The sequence below is a fragment of the Spea bombifrons genome, chromosome 10 (genome assembly GCF_027358695.1).
Source record: "Spea bombifrons isolate aSpeBom1 chromosome 10, aSpeBom1.2.pri, whole genome shotgun sequence".
NCBI lineage: Eukaryota > Metazoa > Chordata > Amphibia > Anura > Pelobatidae > Spea > Spea bombifrons.
In genome coordinates this window covers 20,905,280-20,926,324 of record NC_071096.1, presented here as the reverse complement: position 1 = coordinate 20,926,324, position 21,045 = coordinate 20,905,280, and positions in this window count along the sequence as shown.

The window sequence follows — 21,045 nt, the reverse complement described above, 5'->3', positions numbered from 1 at the left end:
TGTACATTTAAGGCCTATATTAGAGGAATACTCATAAAAATAGGATCTAGAGAGAAAAAACATCGCAGTCTTTATTTGTCGGAATTATACGTTAAATTAGCCAAATTAGAAAGATCTAATAAAAATAATATAGCCCCCTCTACACTTCTAGAGATAAAAAATGTTAGAAAAGAAATAGATACTAAGGAATTGGATAGTCAACTGGATGCTTCTACAGCTAAAACAAAAATGGTATTACTCTAGCAATAGAATTGGGAAAACTCTTTCGAACAAGTTAAAATCGAAACGTAAATCTGAAATCATCAAAAAGATCATAGTGGATAATTCTCAGTATCTAACTCCAAAAGCTATATCTAATTCCTTTGCCAACTATTATGAATTATTATATAATCTACCTGAGACTACTCACTCTGAGCAAGAAATAGATTCGTACTTACAAAATGTAAATCTCTAATCTAAGATTACAAGCTCACAAAGGGAATACCTAAACCAACCCTTTGCAGAAATAATAAAAACGATTAATGATGTCAAGCCAGGTAAAGCACCAGGCCCAGATGGATTCTATTCTCCTTTCTATGTCCTATTGCAGAAGATCATAGCCCCATTGTTATTGAGACTTTTTACTTCACTATCCCTAAAAAAGCAGCTTCCCTCAGAACGTCTGCAAGCCGGAATTATACCAATCTTGAAAGAGGGTAAGGACCCTACCTTAACGCTGAACTATAGGCCTATCTCATTAATAAGTCTTGATATTAAAATTTACTCTAAAATCCTAGCACAAAGGCTGAATAAAGTAATCCCGTATATCATCCATAAGGATCAGACGGGCTTCGTGGAGGGTAGAAGCGAGTCGGATAATACCCGAAAAATTTTAAACCTTATTCATAAGGCCAACCTCTACCAAACTAAAACCGCCTTCATGGCACTAGATGCCGAAAAGGCGTTTGATCGCGTTAATTGGAGATTCTTAGAGGCAGCACTAAGAAACTTTGGTATTGAGGGATTATTCATAGATTGTGTGATGTGCTGGACTCTGGTTTCATATTAAAAACGGAACCCGACAGGGTTGCCCACTTGCCCTGCTACTATATGCTTTAAGTATTGAACCCTTAGCAGAAATAATAAGGCAAACATCGGATATCTTTGGCATAGAAATAGATTCAGATTCATTTAAAATCTCCCTATACGCGGACGACGTCCTCTTCTATGTCAAATTTGCATTCTTCTATTCCTACGCTCTTTAATTTAATGGATCAATACAGCTCATATTCCAACTATAAAATTAACCTTGGGAAGACACAGATAATTACGATCGGCCTCTCTCAGGATTAATTAAAAGAACTCAGATCTCGGTATAATGTAGACTGGCAAGGGCAAATAATTGATTACCCTCATAGATACATTTATTAAAACAAATACAAAAAATAGGGTCAGCTGCCCTATTTTTTTTATATTTTTTTTGTATTTGTTTTAATAAATGTATCTATGTTTCTAAACCACTGCACACAGTTCTACTGATTGGATACTTTTAACCCCTTGATGACAATTGCCGGTCCGGGCACGTCACGGAAAAACATGTCTTTAAACGGGTGCAGAAATCGATCTACTTTCGCTTTCTGCACCCAAACGGCGTTGCTGTAATGCCTCGGCCTCGAGGCATTCAGCAACGCCACGATTGGCACTAGGGGCCATCTCTGGCCCCTCCCCGGGGCGTCAATATCCGCCATACATTGTATGGCGATGGACGCCCGTTTTAAAAGCGTTTAGGAGGCGATCAACGATCACCTCCTAAACTTAAATGGTGTTGCTGGAATGCCTCAATCAGGAGGCATCCAGCGACACCAAACACTTACCCCAGGATGGACTGTGACCACTCCGGAGAGCAAGATGGCGGCGGCCCGGGAAAAAAAACAATAAAGATGAAAAAGTTCGCTTGAGGGTCTCCAGACCCTCTAGAGAACTCTGGCTCCACTTGCAGGTTGAATACAGGTACTGCATTCAACCACGCAAGTCAATGGAGCCCAGCTTTCTAATCACAGTGTGATTAGAAAAAATAAATTAAAAAATAAAATTAATAATAATTAGAAAAAAATAGTAAAAAAAAACAGTAAAATGTAAAAATAATTTCCCACTGATGTCACTATCAGGGGAACCTTCAAGTTGAAAAAAAATGTTAAATTTTTTTTTTAAAAAAAAGGCAAAAAAATATAAAATATATATATAAAAAATATTTTTGTGAGCAAGTTCTAAAATTAGCATATTAGCTTAAAACAATTCTCGCATGGAAAGAGTTAAAATACTGGCATATTAAATGCCCATGGGGTGTCTACTTTTAAAAAATGTATGATTTGATGGGGTAAATTGAATTGGCCGGGTTCAACAATGTCCCAATTAACACGGGGGGAAGGATGGCCACACATCTACTAATTTCCAATTAGAAAAATGCACACGTACCAAATGTGGCCTTTTAGTTCCCCCCAAAAATGGGAATGCATGCGTGTGGAGATGTTGCTGAACACATATTAGAGTGTCGTGTGACAGTGGCATATACCAGGAGCTGTAAATTCATACATAAAGTAGGTGTGTGGGGGAAAAATACACACAAAAGAATACTACTGCAAACTTTGATAAAATTCTGGTGGTAAAATGTGTGCAAGCAAAGAGTTAAAATACCAGCATTTAAAATACCCTGAGGTGTCTAGTTTTCAAAAATATATGGTTTTGTTGGGCACACTGAAATGACCCGGCTCAAAGATGTACCAAATAGGGCATGGGCAGTGGATCCCCAAATGCCAAATGTGGCCCTTTTGCCCCCAAACAGCCAGGCAAAATCATTCATGTGAGGTATCGCTGTACTCAGGAGATGTTGCTGAACACATATTGGGGTGTTTTGTGCTAGTGACATATACGAGAACCTTTTAATTCATACCTGAATTAAAATGTGTGTGACAAAACAAATGCAAAAAAATGACTACCAAAAAGTTTGACAAAGACTGGTGGTAGATATGGTGCATGGAAAGAGTTAAAATACTAGCATTTGAAATACCCTGGGGTGTCTAGTTTTCAAAAATATATTGCTTTATTGGGCACACTGAAATGTACCAAATAGGACATGGGCAGTTGATCGCCAAACGCCAAATTTCAACATTGAAAATGCGCATGCCCCAAATGTGGCCCTTTTGCCCCCAAACAGCCAGGCAAAATCATTCATGTGAGGTATCGCTGTACTCAGGAGATGTTGCTAAACACATATTGAGGTGTTTTATGATAGTGACATATACCAGAACCTGTTTATTCATACCTGAAGTAAAATGTGTGTGAAAAAACAAATGCAAAAAAAAAATACTAAAATAAAGTTTGACAAAGGCTGATGGTAGAATTAGTGCTTGGAAAGGGTTAAAATACTAGCATTTGGAATACTCTGGGCTGTCTAGTTTTCAAAAATATATGACTTGATGGGGTAAATTGCATTGGCCGGCTTCAAATAAACCCGAAATGGCACATGGGGGAAGAATTACCAGATTTGGAAAAAATGGCTTTGAAATAGCAAAACGCTACCTGTACTTATTGCCCCATAATGTGTAGAAAAAAGCAAAAAAAACATAAAAACATTGGGTATTTCTAAACTCAGGACAAATAGTAGAATCTATTTAGCAGGTTTTTTCATTACCTTTTATAGATGAGTAAAAGATTTTTCAACTAAAAGTTAGAAACAGTCATTTTTTTCTAAATATTTCACCATATTTTATACTTTTTTAATAGTAAATAATATGATACAATCAAAACAATGTCATCTAAAGAAAGCCCTTCTTGTCCTGAAAAAAAACAATATCTAATGTGTGTGGGTTCAGTAAACGGGAAAGAAGAAAATTACAGCTATATATGAGCAGCGCAGAAATGTTAAAACGGCCATTGTCACGAAGGGTACAAAAAGTAAAATCAGCCTTTGTCACGAAGGGGTTAAACATTCTATATCACCACACACACAACACCAGCTGTATTCTTAGATACCATTCAGGGACCTCATTAGAGAACAGTAATAGTCTTTATACTCATTTGCTTTAGGTTGTACAGGGTACACAACCTCATCTCAATACCAGTTCTCATTTGGTCCTACCCTCTATATTGTCGAGCTACCTATTCTGTTTACAATATCTCGTATGTAGTTGGCTCCCTTTTTCATTCTCAGTTTCAACTGGCTCCCCAGATGTTCTTGTTCCACCTGGATTTTCACTTAAACAAAAGATCTTAATCGTACATGTTTTTTTAGCGGCTAAGATCAGCATGGCCAGACAATGGAGAAAAGAAGACACAATTAGTTGGAATGTAGTCTTCAATCAAATACAATATCAGTACTCAATGGAAAGAGGTTATTTCCTCAAAATCAATAATATCAGCAAATTCGATAAATTGTGGGAACCATGGAAATCAGCTCTTCCAGCTGGAATGGATGAAATTGTTAACTAAAAGGGGCTTAACCCCTTAAGGACAATGGGCGGTCCCTAAACCCATTGAAAACAATACATGTACAGGCTTTGTCTTTTTTTCTTCATTCTCCTTCCCTGGGCGACACAGTTCACCATATAGTAGACAGATAATCTGCCCCAATAGAAACCCCTAGGCCCCCTCCATGAGGATGTTTGACGGATGAATGGGTTAGAATGATTGTGTAACGTTGGTATGTACATATATATATATATATATATATATATATATGTTTAACAGGAATCATTTATAATTTTTCAAGCCAACTGAATAGTATATGATATCTATTGCACACCTTCATTTCTTCTTCCTATTACGATCAAAAACTTATGTACAATGGTCAACATTTTTGTAATGTACAAGAAATGGCTTGTATTTCAAAAAAAAAAAAAAAAAAAAGAATACAGGTTACATGGACAGGCTAAACACAAAATCAGACCGAAATAGGACAGGACACTCTTCTACCAGGGCTCAAGACAGGATAACAGAGTGCAGGGCTGACAAGGCTGACCAGGTTAAACATGATATGACTGACAAGGCTATTCAGGAAAAACAAGACTGAACAGAACAGAACAGAACAGACTAGACATTGACATGAATAGAACCAGTGGTAGGATTCAAATTTTTTAGTAACCACTTCCGAACTTTCTTACTAAAAAATAAAAACTTAGATGACCTTACTTAAAAAAGTCACTGAATCTTCATCTATTCTTCATTGTTAGAAGTGGATTTTACATCATTTCTTGTTGTACACGTTGGGATCTTCATTCGAAATAGCGAATCGTTTGAATTTCTTCAAATAATATTGTAGAAGCTGCTGTTTCTTCATTATTGAGGCCGAGCCTAAAAAAATGTACATTTTAAAATAATTACTATTGACTGAATTGTGAATGCTATTAATATTTATCAAATATAAATAAATTAGGCTAATATAAATGGGAATGGCATACTCAGTTGTGATTCCTATATATATTGCATCTGCACCACTTAACCTGTCAAAACATCAAACATTTAACCATAGTAATACATAGTTAATGTCACTTGAACATCTGCACATCAATATTTCACCTCAGTACTTTATTGATGAATGGAACATCAATATTGGTTTATCATTTCTAAAAGACATAAGTACACCGGTGGCCAGTGTAGTCATAAACATGAGATTGCGCACACACACAATGTTTAACCCCTTAATGACAAAGCCTGTACATGTAGGGCTCAAAATGCATTGTTTTCAAAGGGTTTAGGGACCGCCTGTTGTCCTTAAGGAGTTCATTTTCTCTTACTTGTGTCTTCCCTTGGAGTGCTGTGCAATTCTCCCTTACTCACTTCCTCCAGACTGGATATGCTCTCACTGTATGAAAAATAAAACCAGTCATTACATAAATCCAAAATTTATCACTATCATCAAGAATAGTTTCTTTAAATAATGTAATTAAAGCGGCTTTTGCATCATTATTGATGCAGAGCCTAACAATTTTATATTTTCAAATAATTACTGTTGCCTGTGTAAGAAATGAAGGGTGCCTGTCTCCTCCATAATTGGGTTATACAGGAAATCTCTGGAAAGAGGGGTTGGGTGAACCACTTTCTGGGAGGTACAAGGAATTCTAGGATGACTAGTTAGGGGCTGCAATAGAAAGAATAGTCTAAGAAAGCACACTGTCCTGGGTCAGGAGACTCAAGCTGCGCAAGATGGCGTTCGGGAGAAGCCTGTGAGCTGAGAGAGGTTTCCCAAGAATGTGTTTTGTGTTTTGTGTAATTATCAAATGTTTTCTGTATGTTATATGTTTTATCACCTGTAACAGTGGCCTAATTCAATATCAATATACATTTTTCTTTACGCTTGTATTTGTGCTTTATTCGTTGCACATTCCCTAAAAGAATATCTCTGTAAGAGGGTCATAATTTCTTACACCTGTAATTCTAATATTATTACTATTAGTCTATTTGTCAAATATAAAAAACTAATATAAATGGGAAATAGCATACTCATAATAACTTTAGCCGTGAACCTTGGCTAGGAATGGGAAAAGGAGCTGCTGAACCTTCAACTATTCTTTGCTGACTCTTAGCAGTGAATACTGACTCTGTTGCTGGTAGACTTTCACAGTGATCAAAAGTAGGAATGGGAAAAGGAGCTGCTGAACCTTCAACTATTCTTTGCTGACTCTTAGCAGTGAATACTGACTCTGTTGATGGTAAATTTTCACAGTGATCGAAAGTAGGAATGGGAAAAGGAGCTGCTGAACCTTCAACTATTCTTAGCTGACTCTTGGCAGTGGATATTGAGTAACCAGTTCAGACCTTTCATAGTGAAAAATAAACATGATTAGTAAATTGAAATGGTCTTACTTAAAATACTTCCATAAAGCCATTTGATTATCATCATGCAGTTTATTTTGTGTTTTTATTCACCCTGTTGTCATCAGCTGTGTGGTTTTTTTTTTGCAGCCATGTTCGAACTGAAGGAGTGGGGTCCCAGTGTCACGTCTACCACAAGCCAGAGCACTCACCGCGGAAGTTATTCTCCTGGAGGAGTGCGCAGAGACGCAACCCCCAGGTATTCGATGATCCCAACAGTGAGGAGGCCACGGAGTAGGTAGATATGGAGAGGTAGATAGTCTCTGGATACAGCTGGAGAGATCTCCACCAAAATAGTGTAGGAGGAGAGCAAAACAAACGCAGAGTCAGACGAGCCAGGGGTCATACACGGGACGGGTAGTCAGCCAGAAGGTGAGTCAGATCCAAAGCAGGTAGTCAGATGATCCAGGTCATACACAGGACGGGTAGTCAGCCAGAAGGTGAGTCAGATCCAAAGTGGGTAGTCAGACGATCCAGGTCATACACGTAGAGGAACAAACACAGCCAAATCGTAGAGCAGAGGGTAGTCAGGACAAGCCAAAGGGTCAGATAACTCATAGAACGCACAAGAACGGTAACCAGCAAAAGACCACACCAGGGTACCGGTAACAGGGCTTCCGGATATTTAAATTTGGCGCCGGTAGCCACCACGCCCCCAACGCTGACGTCACATGCGCCCCCTACCTGCCAAAACGCGGCAGCTGCGGCTAAACCTAGCTGCAGTTACGCGCGTGTCCAGCAGGGGGAGCACGACCGCAATGCCGAGCACCCGGCCGACGCTTCCTCCTGACCTCGCCACGAGGTAAGTGTAGCGGCGAGCCGGTAGCCGGACGGACGGACACAGGACGACGGGGGACAGCGGATCCACGGGAGCGGGTGACACCCAGGAGTCAAATGGGAGGCCAATTATATTAATTGTCATCAAAGTTGCGATATTATGAACCGTGAGGCGGCTTCTTTTTTCTGAACATATAATATTCATTATACAAAATCCTCTTTCTGCCTCTGCAGAACTAACAGCAACGGTATTAACAATATTTTTGGCCCTTTGTACGGTACTTGGGATCCTATGATGTTGATTTTGTATATTTTCTACATGGTCACGGAAGTCATTGATGTAAATTTCATAATGAAACAGCTTGTTGAATTCACACAGTTTTTCTTCTGCAGCTTCCTAAGAAACAACTTCTTCAATATCCCATGTATCTGGGTCAATGGTGTTTACAATTTCTTGAATTGTAAGATCATTATTTTCTGCTTTATTTCCAAATTTTAAGTGATCATTGTACATCAACCTGGCTTTCATGTTATCGACGACTGCTTCAAGTAATTTATTACGAGGTAGATTGCCATATTGTTGATTCTCAACAAAACTAATATCTTTAAAAGCATCAGACTGTATTGTGGGTTCAACTTTCTTTTCAAAGTTTCCACGACTTTCTTTGAGCAATTTGAATGCCTTAATTGTTCTGTTTATTAATTTCTCAGCTCTTATAAAATTGAGATCTCTTTTTTGAAGGATATTGGATAGTAAGGACATTTCTTGCAATATATCTATCATTAACCCCTTAATGACAAAGCCCGTACATGTACGGGCTCAAAATGCATTGTTTTCAATGGGTTTAGGGACCGCCCATTGTCCTTAAGGGGTTAATGCAGTAGTTTGGGGTAGCCGTATTAGTCCAGTGTATACGAATGCAAAAAACAGAATGTTGCAGAATCTTGTAATACCTTTTTTATTGGACTAACAGTATTAAAAATAATAGACGAGCTTTCGGGAGTCCTCCCTTTATCAAGTCAAAAGCATTTCTGACCAAGCAAGTGAAAAACACAGTTTAAAACTGACCAGTACATGTTCTGATACAGGGCTAAAACAGGGGTTAAAACAACAAGGTAGAGAATTTGCAGACAAAAAACTAAGAGGGTCGTAAATAGTAAATAGTGGCATTTACTGCACAGATAAGGCAAGGGGGGGGAGCAGGGGCAAGCATGTAGGAGAGAGAGAAGAAGAGAGAAAAAAAAAACAAAAGCACAGGTCATAGGAAGTTTTGATAGTGTGCAAAGAAGCTCAAATCCACATTAAGTCCTCTGTTTTTACAATCATAAAAATGTATCATTTTGGCTTCAAATGTCTTTCTTTCTTGGGTGTTTTTGAAATGACCTCTCAGTGTTTTGATTTTAAGGTCATGTATGGAGTGACCGGTTTGGGTAAAGTGGTGCCCAACTGGGGTGCAAAAGTTTTCTTCATCATGATGGTTGATGGAGGATCTGTGCAGATTCATCCTTTTATTAAATTGCTGGCAGGTTTCACCGATGTAACACCCTATTGTACATTTGGTGCATTGAATCATGTATACAACATTCTGTGAAGTGCATGAGTATGATCCTTTAATATTGTATGTGTTGCTGGTTCAGATGTGTTGGCAAAGTTTGCATCTAGCTTTGTTGCATGGTTTGCTTCCATTATCTGTGTGTGTTGTTTCAGTATGTAGTTTGCTACTCACCAGCTTTTGTTTGAGATTAGCTGGTTAATTAATTGATATTAATTAATTAATTAATTAGCTGGTTAATTAATTGAGATTAATGTGGATTTGAGCTTCTTAGCACACTATCAAAACTTCCTATGACCTGTGCTTTTGTTTTGTTTTTTCTCTCTTCTTCTCTCTCTCCTACACACTTACCCCTGCTCCCCCTTGCCTTATCTGTGCAGTATATGCCACTATTTACTATTTACGACCCTCTTAGTTTTTTGTCTGCAAATTCTCTACCTTGTTGTTTTAACCCCTGTTTTAACCCTGTATCAGAACATGTACTGGTCAGTTTTAAACTGTGTTTTTCACTTGCTTGGTCAGAAATGCTTTTGACTTGATAAAGGGAGGACTCTCGAAAGCTCGTCTATTATTTTTAATACTGTTAGTCCAATAAAAAAGGTATTACAAGATTCTGCAACATTCTGTTTTTTGCATTCGTATCATTAATGCAAGATCATCGAGAGAATCTGTTGCGAAGACGGGAGGCCATGCCTGAAAATTGCTTGTGTGCAGAAAAATACTGATACAAAGCAGGAAAAGCCCTCCGTACAGCAAGTGTTGATCTTACATGGATGGATGTAAGAATGGATGTTTAGATTTAAGACCTTGACCCCTAATGGGTTAAACAGGGATTTTGAATTGTGTCATTTTTTGTAATATGTATTCTTATCTATTTAGTTATATTTATTCACAAAATTGTGGAGCTGAGAGGAGGAATTTTTGAATATCGATAGTCGGATTTTTATATGTATTTTTAAATATTTTATATTTTATAAACATAAGTATACTTGTATCTGTTTTATATTTACATTTATTTTATGATTCCTGAGAACCCTGTATATATATAACTATATGGATTAACCTATGTGGGGGTTTTATATGCATTTATTGTATGTCATTTTTATATATTTTTTTAAAGAGAATTTGTATATGCATACAGGACACATACATAGGGGTTAAATTAAACGAATCATAGTGAATACTCACCTGAAACAAATTATTGGCATCAGCTGTTTGATTTCTTCAGCGTCCTTACACCAATTAGGACAGACCGGCTGCTTTATAAACCAGTAGGCAGAGCGTCAAGAGCATGCACCAGATGAAGCGATAAGCGAAACGCGTAGTGCGTGTTGACGACATTGGGAGGAGGAGTAGCATTACAGAAGTGGATCAGAGGACTAAGACGACGTATGTTTGTGGTAGCGCTGCTACGAAGTTTTAAGCCTGGACTCTGTGACATCTGAAACGGGGGACAACAAGTTTGCCTTTCTTTTATACATTAAAATTATCGTTTTTACCTACTCCCCTCCGCTGCCTACCTTCTTTATCTACAAGTACTAGTGTGGGATAAAGAAACTCCTAAGGAGACCATTACACTCTAGGTATGGGCATATTTATGCCCTTTAAATTATAAGGGTCCGATCTGCTTAATAGCATTTTTTTAAGACCTACTTTGATATACTACACCATAATTTTTTTTCTTTCTTTTTTCTCTTCCCTTTATATATGAACCTTTTGGATACTGTGTGTGGGAACTCTCACTGGAAGGGTATCTTTGTACATATTATCTTGGTGGTAGATGTTCACTGCAACCTTCATTGATTGAAAATAGAGCTGCTGAATGTTCATCTCCTTTGTTTATTGCTAGAAGTGGATATTCCATCACTTGGTGGTAAAGGTTCACTGCAATCTTCAATAATTGAAAATGGAGCTGCAAAATCTTCATCTTCTCTTTGTCTCTTCTTAGATGTGGATACATCATCGTCTCTTGGCATTACACGTTTGCTGCAATCTTTATTACAGATTCACATTGATCAAGAGTAGGAAATGGAAGAGGAGCTGCTGAATTTTCTTCTATTATTTGTTGGTAGTTAGAAGTGGATATTGCATCCTCTCTTAGTGGTACATGTTCAGTGGAATCTTCATTTAAAATACCCGATCTCTAGAATTTTTTCAAATATTGTAATAAAAGCTGTTGTTTCTTCATTATTGTGGTGGAACCTGAAAATCTACATTTCAAAATAACTAGTAATAATAATTAAAAAATATGTTGATCACAGCCTCACCGCGAGTACTATTACATAAGCAGTCAGCTTGCTCATGAAGAAGTGAGTGGCCAATTTCACACATTCACGGAAGCACTGATATTTTAGATTATATACGGGGGGCGTGGTCTGGATGGCAATCTGAGCAGACGTTAGGTGCAGGAGCTCCGTACTAACCCAGATAACCAGCATTCTATCCGCATCCATCCGTGGCTGTTTTTGCTCTGAAAGTTCACCCGGGTTGCTCGCAGCATATGTCGGGTCACCGCTCGAAAAAATCTGCGAAAATGCCCAACTTTGTCGAGCCAAAACTTCGAAAGAAGCACTCGTCCCGTCCGTCGGGCCTACCTCGTGATCCTGAGGAGGACTCTGATGCCTCCACAGGCCCTGCCGTATCCGCACGCTCCAGGCCTCCGACGCCATCGGACACCCACCACGATGATCTGACTCCTGACACCCACGCACTCACCTCTCACACTATGAAAACGCTCTTACGAGAAATGCGGGAGCAGCTTCCCCAGGACTTTCAGAATATCATGCTGCTCACTGATCTCTCGCAGCTCACCCTCCAGCGACGCCGTTCCTTTGCCCAAGTGACAAGCCTTTTGCGGTCCAAGCAGATCTCCTACAGATGGGGTTATCCCATCCGCCTCATTATTACCAAAGATGGCATCTCGACGACTCTTCACACCCCGGAGGACGGCATGGCTCTCCTGCGCAAGTGGGGGATTGACCCAGACACAGATCCCTCTCAACAGTCTCCAACTCCGTCGCCGGCGAAGATCACCCCACAGAAAAAATTGAAGCGTGACTGGTCCACGAAGGCCTGAGGCATTGCTCTTTGGGACGGTAACCCGTGCATTTCACTCACATGGTGGGCCTTCTGTCGCGCCCCTGGTCAGGAGCTGTAGCGCGCATAGTTATGTTTAATTTTTCTGTTTGGTTTTTTACACGTGCTTTTTTTATTTTCTTTATTTTATTCACATTGACTACATAATGTCGACCCACTTGGTCGCTCTTAAATCTGGGCTCCCCTATGTTAAGTGCCAAGGGCCCTCGTGCTTGACTCGAGTGGGGCCTACACAAGCTTGTGACTTTCCATACTCAATCGGTTGGGTAATTACCGGTCCTCATTACGGGGCAATGCCCATTTGCATCTCACATGTCCACCTCACTTTTTCTTTAACAGGGCCAGCTCTCTCCACACTCATATCTCACACTCCACATGCAGCCGCTCGCGTTTCTGGTTGTGCGGACCCCTGATGTTCGGGTCTCTTCCTCATACATTCTTCCACCCCCCGGTGCTATTTACAGCTTTAGCACACTCTCTCTTTACAATGTTTGGACATTTTGTCCTGGTTTTGCATTTTTATTGTTTTGTATATATTTTATTTATGTTTGTAACATGCGATGTATCTGACTTGCGCTGTTTCTTACTGTGTCACCACGTCTTACCTGGTCGGGTGCGGTCGGTTAAGCGTCTTCCCTCCACCGTACGTATTTTTGGGCTCAGTGTCCCTGCGGGTCCTATCTACCTTGTTGTCCTCTTCACCTGACCTATGGCTGATTTAAATATACTTTCTATCAACGCTAAAGGTCTTAATTCACCCCAAAAGAGACAATCACTGTGGGCAGAGGCCAAGGCCAATAAGGCCAACATTATATGTGTTCAAGAGACGCATTTCAAAAAGACTAGTCGGATTCCTCTGTACTCCAAACACTTCACGAGGCAATATCATTCTATGGCCGCCACTAAACGTGCGGGTGTCTCGATCCTCTTATCGAACATTTTGTCATTTTCTTTGTTACGCAAGTGCCTTGACCCGCAGGGGCGCTACCTCATCTTGGTGTGTGAAATTCACTCGGTGCGCTACACCATAGCCTTTTATGCTCCCAACACCTCCCAATCGCAATTTTTTAGCTCATTTCTTACGAAATTGGAGACCCTGAAACAGAGCCAGGTCATCCTATGTGGGGACTTGAACACCGCCCTCCAACCTTCACTGGACAGCTCCACCCGCATTCAAACCCCCCCATGCCTCCCGTACCCATGCTCTCGGTTCTGCTATGTCTTCTCTGCTGCACTCCCATCAATTATTCGATGCCTGGAGGGTTTTACATCCTTCAGAACGGGATTACACGTATTTTTCAGCCCCCCATAAATCTTATTCCCGCATAGATTATATTCTCCTCGATAAATTTGCTCTACAAACAGCCAGGACTTGTTCCATAGGTTCCATTTCCTGGTCGGATCATGCCCCACTCCTACTGTCCCTCAGGCTTTCTCATCCTATATCTGGGAAAGGTACTTGGCGCCTTAATGACAGCCTGTTGCTTAACCAAACACATAAAGAACACATACAGACGCACCTCACACACTACTTTCAGGATAATTTCGCCCCCGATTCTCCTGTGGACACATTATGGAACGCTCATAAGGCGGTCATGCGCGGACGATTCATCAGTTTAGCCTCGCATCTTAAAAAACAATCATGCATTACTAAAACCTCCCTACTTCTTCAACTTCATGACTGTGCATCTCTCCACAAACGCCACCCGACTGATTCTCTCCTACGTAAAATTCAGCATCTTAAATTTCAATTATCGGAAATTAATGCCCGCTCCACGGCTTACATGCTGCTGAAGCTCAAACAAAAATTTTACGCAAAGGGCAATAAGGCTGATTCCCTTCTGGCTAGGAAACTACGACACACTGTCTCGTTATCCCGCCCTTCTCACATCATTGATCACGATGGACAGGCTATTCGCAACCCTTCCCAAATGGTGGAGACCTTCGCTACCTATTATTCCAAACTGTACAATCTCAAACACGATGTCTCTCTCTCTCCCAACCCTCGCAAGGGGATATCCACACTTATCTTGACTCCACTCCTTTGCCTTCTCTTGCACCTGATCTCTCAGAATCCCTTGCCTTACCCATAGAACTCCGCGAGATTGAGAGGGCTGTATGCCAACTCAAGAAGGGCTCGGCCCCGGGTCCGGATGGATTCACTGCTGCGTATTATCGTGCCTTTTTGCCTACTTTAGGTCCCCATCTTTTGTCGCTCTTCCGTTCCTTCATGTCATCGGGCGTCATTCCCTCTGAAAACTTAAGGGCCCATGTCATCACCTTGCCTAAGCCGGGTAAACCGGCCACTTTGTGCCCCAATTTTAGACCCATTTCACTTCTAAACACAGACATCAAAATTTACGCAAAGATCTTGGCCAACAGGTTAGCCCCTCTGCTCCCTTCCCTTCTCCATCCAGACCAGGTGGGATTTGTTATGGGCCGACAACCCTCCGACAACACCCGTAAATTTATAAATTCCCTTTGGGACGCCGCTAAACATAAACGCCCCAGCCTATTCATTTCCTTCGACGCTGAAAAGGCGTTCGATAGGCTTCATTGGTATTTCTTGAAGCACACTCTTCACAAATTTGGCTTTCCCCCATTACTCATACAGGCAATTATGGCGTTATATACATCTCCCACGGCCTGCATCTCGATATCTCGATGGGAGCCACCCTCCCATACACCACTCTGCCTCCTCCCCCTCCCATACACCGCTCTACCCAACACCCTGGTGTCTCGTGAACCTCCGTTGCTGACAGGAGGCAGAGTGATGGATGGGAGGGGGAGAGAGGCAGAGTGGTGTATGGGAGGGGGGGGAGAGAGGCAGAGTGATGGATGGGAGGGGGGAGGAGGCAGAGTGATGGATGGGAGGGGGGAGAGGCAGAGTGATGGATGGGAGGGGGAGAGAGGCAGAGTGGTATATGGGAGGGGGGAGAGAGGCAGAGTGGTGTATGGGAGAGGGAGGAGGCAGAGTGGTGTATGGGGAGGGGGAGGAGGCAGAGAGGTGTATGGGTGAGTTATAGTAGTGTATGGGGGTATAATGAATTTCAGGGTAGCAGAGTGGTGTATGGTGGTGTAATGAATTTCAGGGAGGCAAATTGGCATATCTGGGGCAGTTAGAGTGGTGTATGGAGGGTATAATGAATTTCAGAGTGGCATATCTGGGGGAGGCAGAGTGGTGAATCAGGGAGTATAATGAATTTCAGGGTGGTGCAGGGCATTTATGGGGGGCGGAGTGGCATATGAGGGTGCGGAGTGGCATATAGGGAGGTATAAGGCATAAATGGGGGCGAGTGGCATATTGGAAGTTATAAGGCATATCAGGGGGCACAGTGGCATATAGGGGGTATAGGGCATATCGATATTAGGCATATCAAGGGGGCATAAGACATATCTGGGGGTAAAAAGTATATCAGGGGACTCAGTTGCATAACACTGGCATATAAGGAGTATAAGGCATATCGGGGGCACAGTGGCATATCAGGTGGCACAGTGGAATCTCTGGCATATAGGAGGTATAAGGCATATCTGGGGGCAGAGTGGCAAGCTGGGGGTCAGATGTGCATAACTGGGGGCAGTTTGGTAAATAAAAGAAAATATAAACAAGGCTTTTTTCTCATAGTTTTTATTAAATATGAAAAATAGTTAACATATGAATTAATATTTACTAATAACTTTGTATTAAAACCTAGTTTGAGAAACACTGTGTTTGGGTTCTTGTAGCTTTTATTAGTATGTCAGTAAAATAAGAAGGTGAAAAGAGAAATGCTATTGTGATAAAGAGATGAAAGTGTAAGTTGTAAACAGAATAGGTAGCTTGACAATATAGAGGGTAGGACCAAATGAGAACTGGTATTGAGATAAGGTTGTGTACCCTGTACAACCTAAAGCAAATGAGTATAAAGACTATTACTGTTCTCTAATAAGGTCCCTGAATGGTATGTTAGAATACAGCTGGTGTTGTGTGTGTGTGGTGATATAGAAAGTTAAAAAGTATCCAATCGGACTTCTGGTCAGCGGCCATTCTGACAACACGCATTTGCCCGGTGGGCCGGGCCACGGCAGGGCCGCATTGACTTAGGGGCTGATGGAGCTGCAGCTCCAGGCCCCTACCCTACCTATGGCCGCATTAACGCAGGGCATAAGGGGCACCTGCCCCTTAAGCCCGCCGCAACTGCGACCGGGTCCGCCACTCTAAGGGGCCGGGAAGTCCCCACCAAGGCCGGCCTTACGGGTCTGCGGCTGCACAGGGTTTAAATTAAAACATCGAGTTTTTTTTAACTTTATTTAACATGGAGGATGTTAAATTAAGTTGAAAAAAACCCCCCGATGTTTTAATTTAAACCCTGTGCGGCCGCAGACCCCTAAGGCCGGCCCTGGTGGGGGCTTCCCGGCCCCTTGGAGCAGGACCGGCCTTTGGGGTGTGCGACCGCACAGGGTGTCACACTCTAGGGGGCGGGGGGCGGTCCGCACCGGGTGCCGCTCATCAGGGGTGCCAACTTGCGGCACCCGGCGCCCCTCCAGAGACGGACAGTAATGTCCGCCGCTGGAGGAGCAGGCTCGCAAGGAAGCAGTATCGGAGGTCTTTAACAGACCTCCGGTTCCCTTGAGTGATTTTAAGCCGGGTTCAACCCGGCTTAAAATCACTCAAGGGAGCCGGAGGTCTGTTAAAGACCTCCGATACCGCTCCCTTGTGATCCGCGCGGCAACAGCTGCTGTGCGCCGGGGTTTGTTGTCAGATCCAGGCGCACAACACTGAAGCCGCGCCCACCGCTGTCCGTGCCCTCTGAACCCCGTGCCCTCTGACCCGGAAGAAGACAGAAGAACTGAAGAAGAGGAGGAAAAGGAGCTGTAAGGAGAAAAGAGGAAAGGTAGGAAAATATGCAGTGAGAGTGGATTAGTATATATGTGTGGATTGGTATATATGTGTGGATTGGTATATATGTGTGGATTGGTGTATGTGTGGATTGGTATATATGTGTGGATTGGTATATATGTGTGGATTGGTATATGTGTGTGGATTGGTATATATGTGTGTGGAATGGTATGTATGTGTGTGGATTGGTATATATGTGTGGACTGGTAAGTGTGTGAGAGTGATGGGTGTTATGCTGTACCATTTCCAATGTCTTTTTCATGACCTAATTATGCTCTAAAAGTACATCATAACTCCCATCACTCTATACTGTTCCAGTGGCAGAGCTGGGAGGCAGAGGCCTTGCACCCCCACCCCAGGAATCCTGAAAGGTAAGTGAACTTCAAAGAGGAAGAGGGTAGATAGTTAGGAGGGGGTAGATAGGGAGAAGGGAGTGAGACAGGGGAAAGGGGGTAGATAGGGAGAAGGGAGTGAGAAGGGGTAGATAGGGCAATCATACTCCTATGATGCCAAGTCTGCGAGTACATCCTGGAATCTGGGTATTCCTGGGCATGATAGGAATGTGATTGCTGTTAACAATCATATATATATATACATATAATATTGTTTTTTAATTGTTTTGTCCTATTTTGGTGTGTTACTTACTTTAAATAAAAGTGTTAGATTTTTTATGGTGTGGGGAGGTCATATTCGGTTTCAGACAGGTAAATGCTGCATTTTCGGTTTCAGTCCAGAATTTGTTTCGGTGCATCCCTACTACTAAGCCAGACAATGAAGTGGTAGGCCTACACCACATCAATGTTTGGCGTAGAATATAGTGATTGGGGTTATGCTGCACTATTGTCAATGTGTGCCTCAGTATATAGTGATAGGTGTTATGCTGTACCACCGTCATTGTCTGCCTCAGTATATAGTGGTAGGTGTTATGCTGTACCACCGTCAATGTCTGCCTCAGTATATAATAACAGTGAGAAGAGGCAGAGGTGGTAGATAGTGATACAGGGGGATAGATAGTGAGAAAGGGGAGTTTTGTTACAAGTTTTTATTCCTTTCTTTTTTTGGAATGGGGGGGCACCAGAGGAGTAGTCCGCACAAGGCGCCAGAACACCTAAGGCCGGCTCTGCCTTAGAGTGGCGGACCCGGTTGCAGTTGCGGCGGGCTTAAGGGGCTCTGCGTTAATGCGGCCATATAGGCCCAGTCAGTCCGGTCCTGACTGGGCCTATTTTAAGGTAGGAGCTGCAGCTCCATCAGCCCCTAAGTCAATCCTGCCCTGCCACAGGCGCGGTCGCAGTTGCTGCTTGCTCCGGCAACAAGGTAAGTAGGGTGAGGGAGGGGGCTGCAGTGAGAAGGGGCAGAGGGGGGTTAGGTAGTGAGAAAGGGGGAGAGGGGATAGATAGAGGCGGTACATATTGAGAAGTGGGGAAGGGGGTTACATAGTGAAAAGGGGGAACATAGTGAGAAGGGGCAGATAAGATGATGAGAGGGGGTAGTGTGAATGCGTATGAGAATGAATGAATAAATTTGTGGATGAATGAAGGGTGGGCTTTAACAATAAATAAATAAATATGGGCTGCTCAGGCTTAAATGCCCGGGCCTATTTTTTGTCCCAGTCCGGGCCTGCTTACAAATGTACCGTTCTATTTTTTATTTTTATCTGTTTGCCTAACCACAGCACAGGTGCTATCCCAGTGACACAATCGTGCTGTTTCATTTCAATTATTATTTTTTGTTTAACCCTCACTGTACCAGCTAATTGTACCATGCTCTTCTTTTCCTGCATGGCACTCTGTCTCGTTATGGGTTAACATCGCACTCAGGGGCCAGAGGACCACATTCATGAGGAAAATCGTTTATTGCTTCTGAATACTATTATCACCAACATCATCACCATTATCTTTGTTCATTGTGCACCCATCCTAGACGTCACCTCACTAACAGGTACTACATCTGTACGTGCTTATTCTCAGACAGATATCTTCCGGTGATCTGTCTCAGTATTCTCCGCATCGGTGAGACTCCCTGGCCCAGAAGTGCAGCTGCTACTTCCGTGTGTGTATGGAGAAGTTTCTCGATAAAACGACAATGTCTACTAAACAACAAATGGAGAAGTCCTCCAAAAAATCCAAATTAACCATAATAGATACCAACCCTGACGACTCACAGGATCTAGCCCATTCGGACACCACTCAAGATGAAGGTGACTCTATTGCTATCAGAGTGGTGGAAAAGCTTTCGCCCTTACTGGAAGGCAAACTAGACAGATTACAGACCACCCTGGAGGCCTTTTGACACGATTTAAAACATACCATAGACAAAATGGATGAGGTGGAGGGGAGAATTTCCACTCAAGAATCTACTACTATCCAAGTCCAATCTGATGTGGGGGATCTCCAGAATACAATCAGACTGCTAGAAGAAAAGGTGGACGATTTGGAGAACCGAAGTCAACGAAATAACCTGCGCCTTATCGGTCTCCCAGAATCGATGCATGGCAAAGAATTATATGACTTCCTCTCTAAAACACTCCCCTCTCTCCTTTATCCAAGTAAACCTGCTTTCCATGTCGACATTGAATTGGCCGCCCCGCTCACACTGCACAAGATAGACCTCGTCCAGTAATCTTCAAACTTCTCAACTACAAGGATAAACAGGGCATGATGTCAGGGTTCAGAGCCATCCCAGCCCTCCTGTATAAAAACCATAAGCTACTGTTGTTCCAGGATTTCTCGGTGACAGTAACTTCTAAATGGAAGGCGTTCTCTCCAGTCTGCTCTCAGCTTCATACCCGCCAGATAAAATTTGCCTTGATATACCCTGCCAAGCTTAAAGTAGTTTACAGGGACAACACCCACTGGTTCGCTTCTCCGGAGGATGCTATGGACTTCCTACAACATTTGGATGGCCCTTCATAGATGTTGGTGATCAGATATCACACCACTACATATTTTCCTCCTCACAGGGACTCTCGCCTTGCTGCTGTCCTCGAATCAGCCCCCCCGTGGAGCTTACGCTATATGTCAGCTCCACGTTCAAATTGTTTACTTTTCATGTTGTTTTTTCAGTTTATATGGTTCTCTTACATTTTGTGTTTTGTTAGACCGAGCATGTGCATTCGTCATATGGAGCTGAATCCTTTTCCAGCACGACCTCTACTTCTCACAAAAGTCTACCGGGTCAAGTCTCACTTCTGTTCTTCACAAGACCTTTTGCTGTATGTCCATCAACTGTGACTGCAAGTATCGCACCACCGCACTCTCGCTGGGAGAGGTGGTGGTTTTTCTATGTTACTGATCTCCGGCATAGATACTCTTACTATTGTTTTATAATTCCAAAATATAACGTCTGTTTCCTCACAAACCAAAGCTATCTCCCAAGATGTAAAAATAGTCTCCTGGAATGTGAAGGGCATCTCTAGCCCGGTGAAAAGAACTAAGGTTCTCAAGCATCTAAATACCTTGGGTGCTCATATCGCTTTGTTACAGGAAACTTGCTCAGATATGGGAGAACATTGTAAGCTTAGGAGAGGATGGGTGCAGGAAGTGGTGGGAGCGTCGAGACCAAATGGGGGCAGGGGAGTGTCTATTTTGTTTCACCGTCAGCTCGAGCTCTCCATATTGAAAGTTATTACAGATCCAGAGGGGAGATATGTAATAGTATCGTGTAATATTCATTGTAGACACTTAGTAATATGTAATGTGTATGCTCCTAACCACTCGCTAAATGCGGTGCTCTTCTCTCTGCATAGTGATAATTTGATAATTGGGGTGACTTCAATACATGGGCTGACCCTAAATTAGATCATAGTAGAGGGACTCACCCCAAAACAGGAACGCGAAGCAACCCGATTGTGCGTCTCTGTCTACAGTTACAACTCATCGACACATGGCGAAT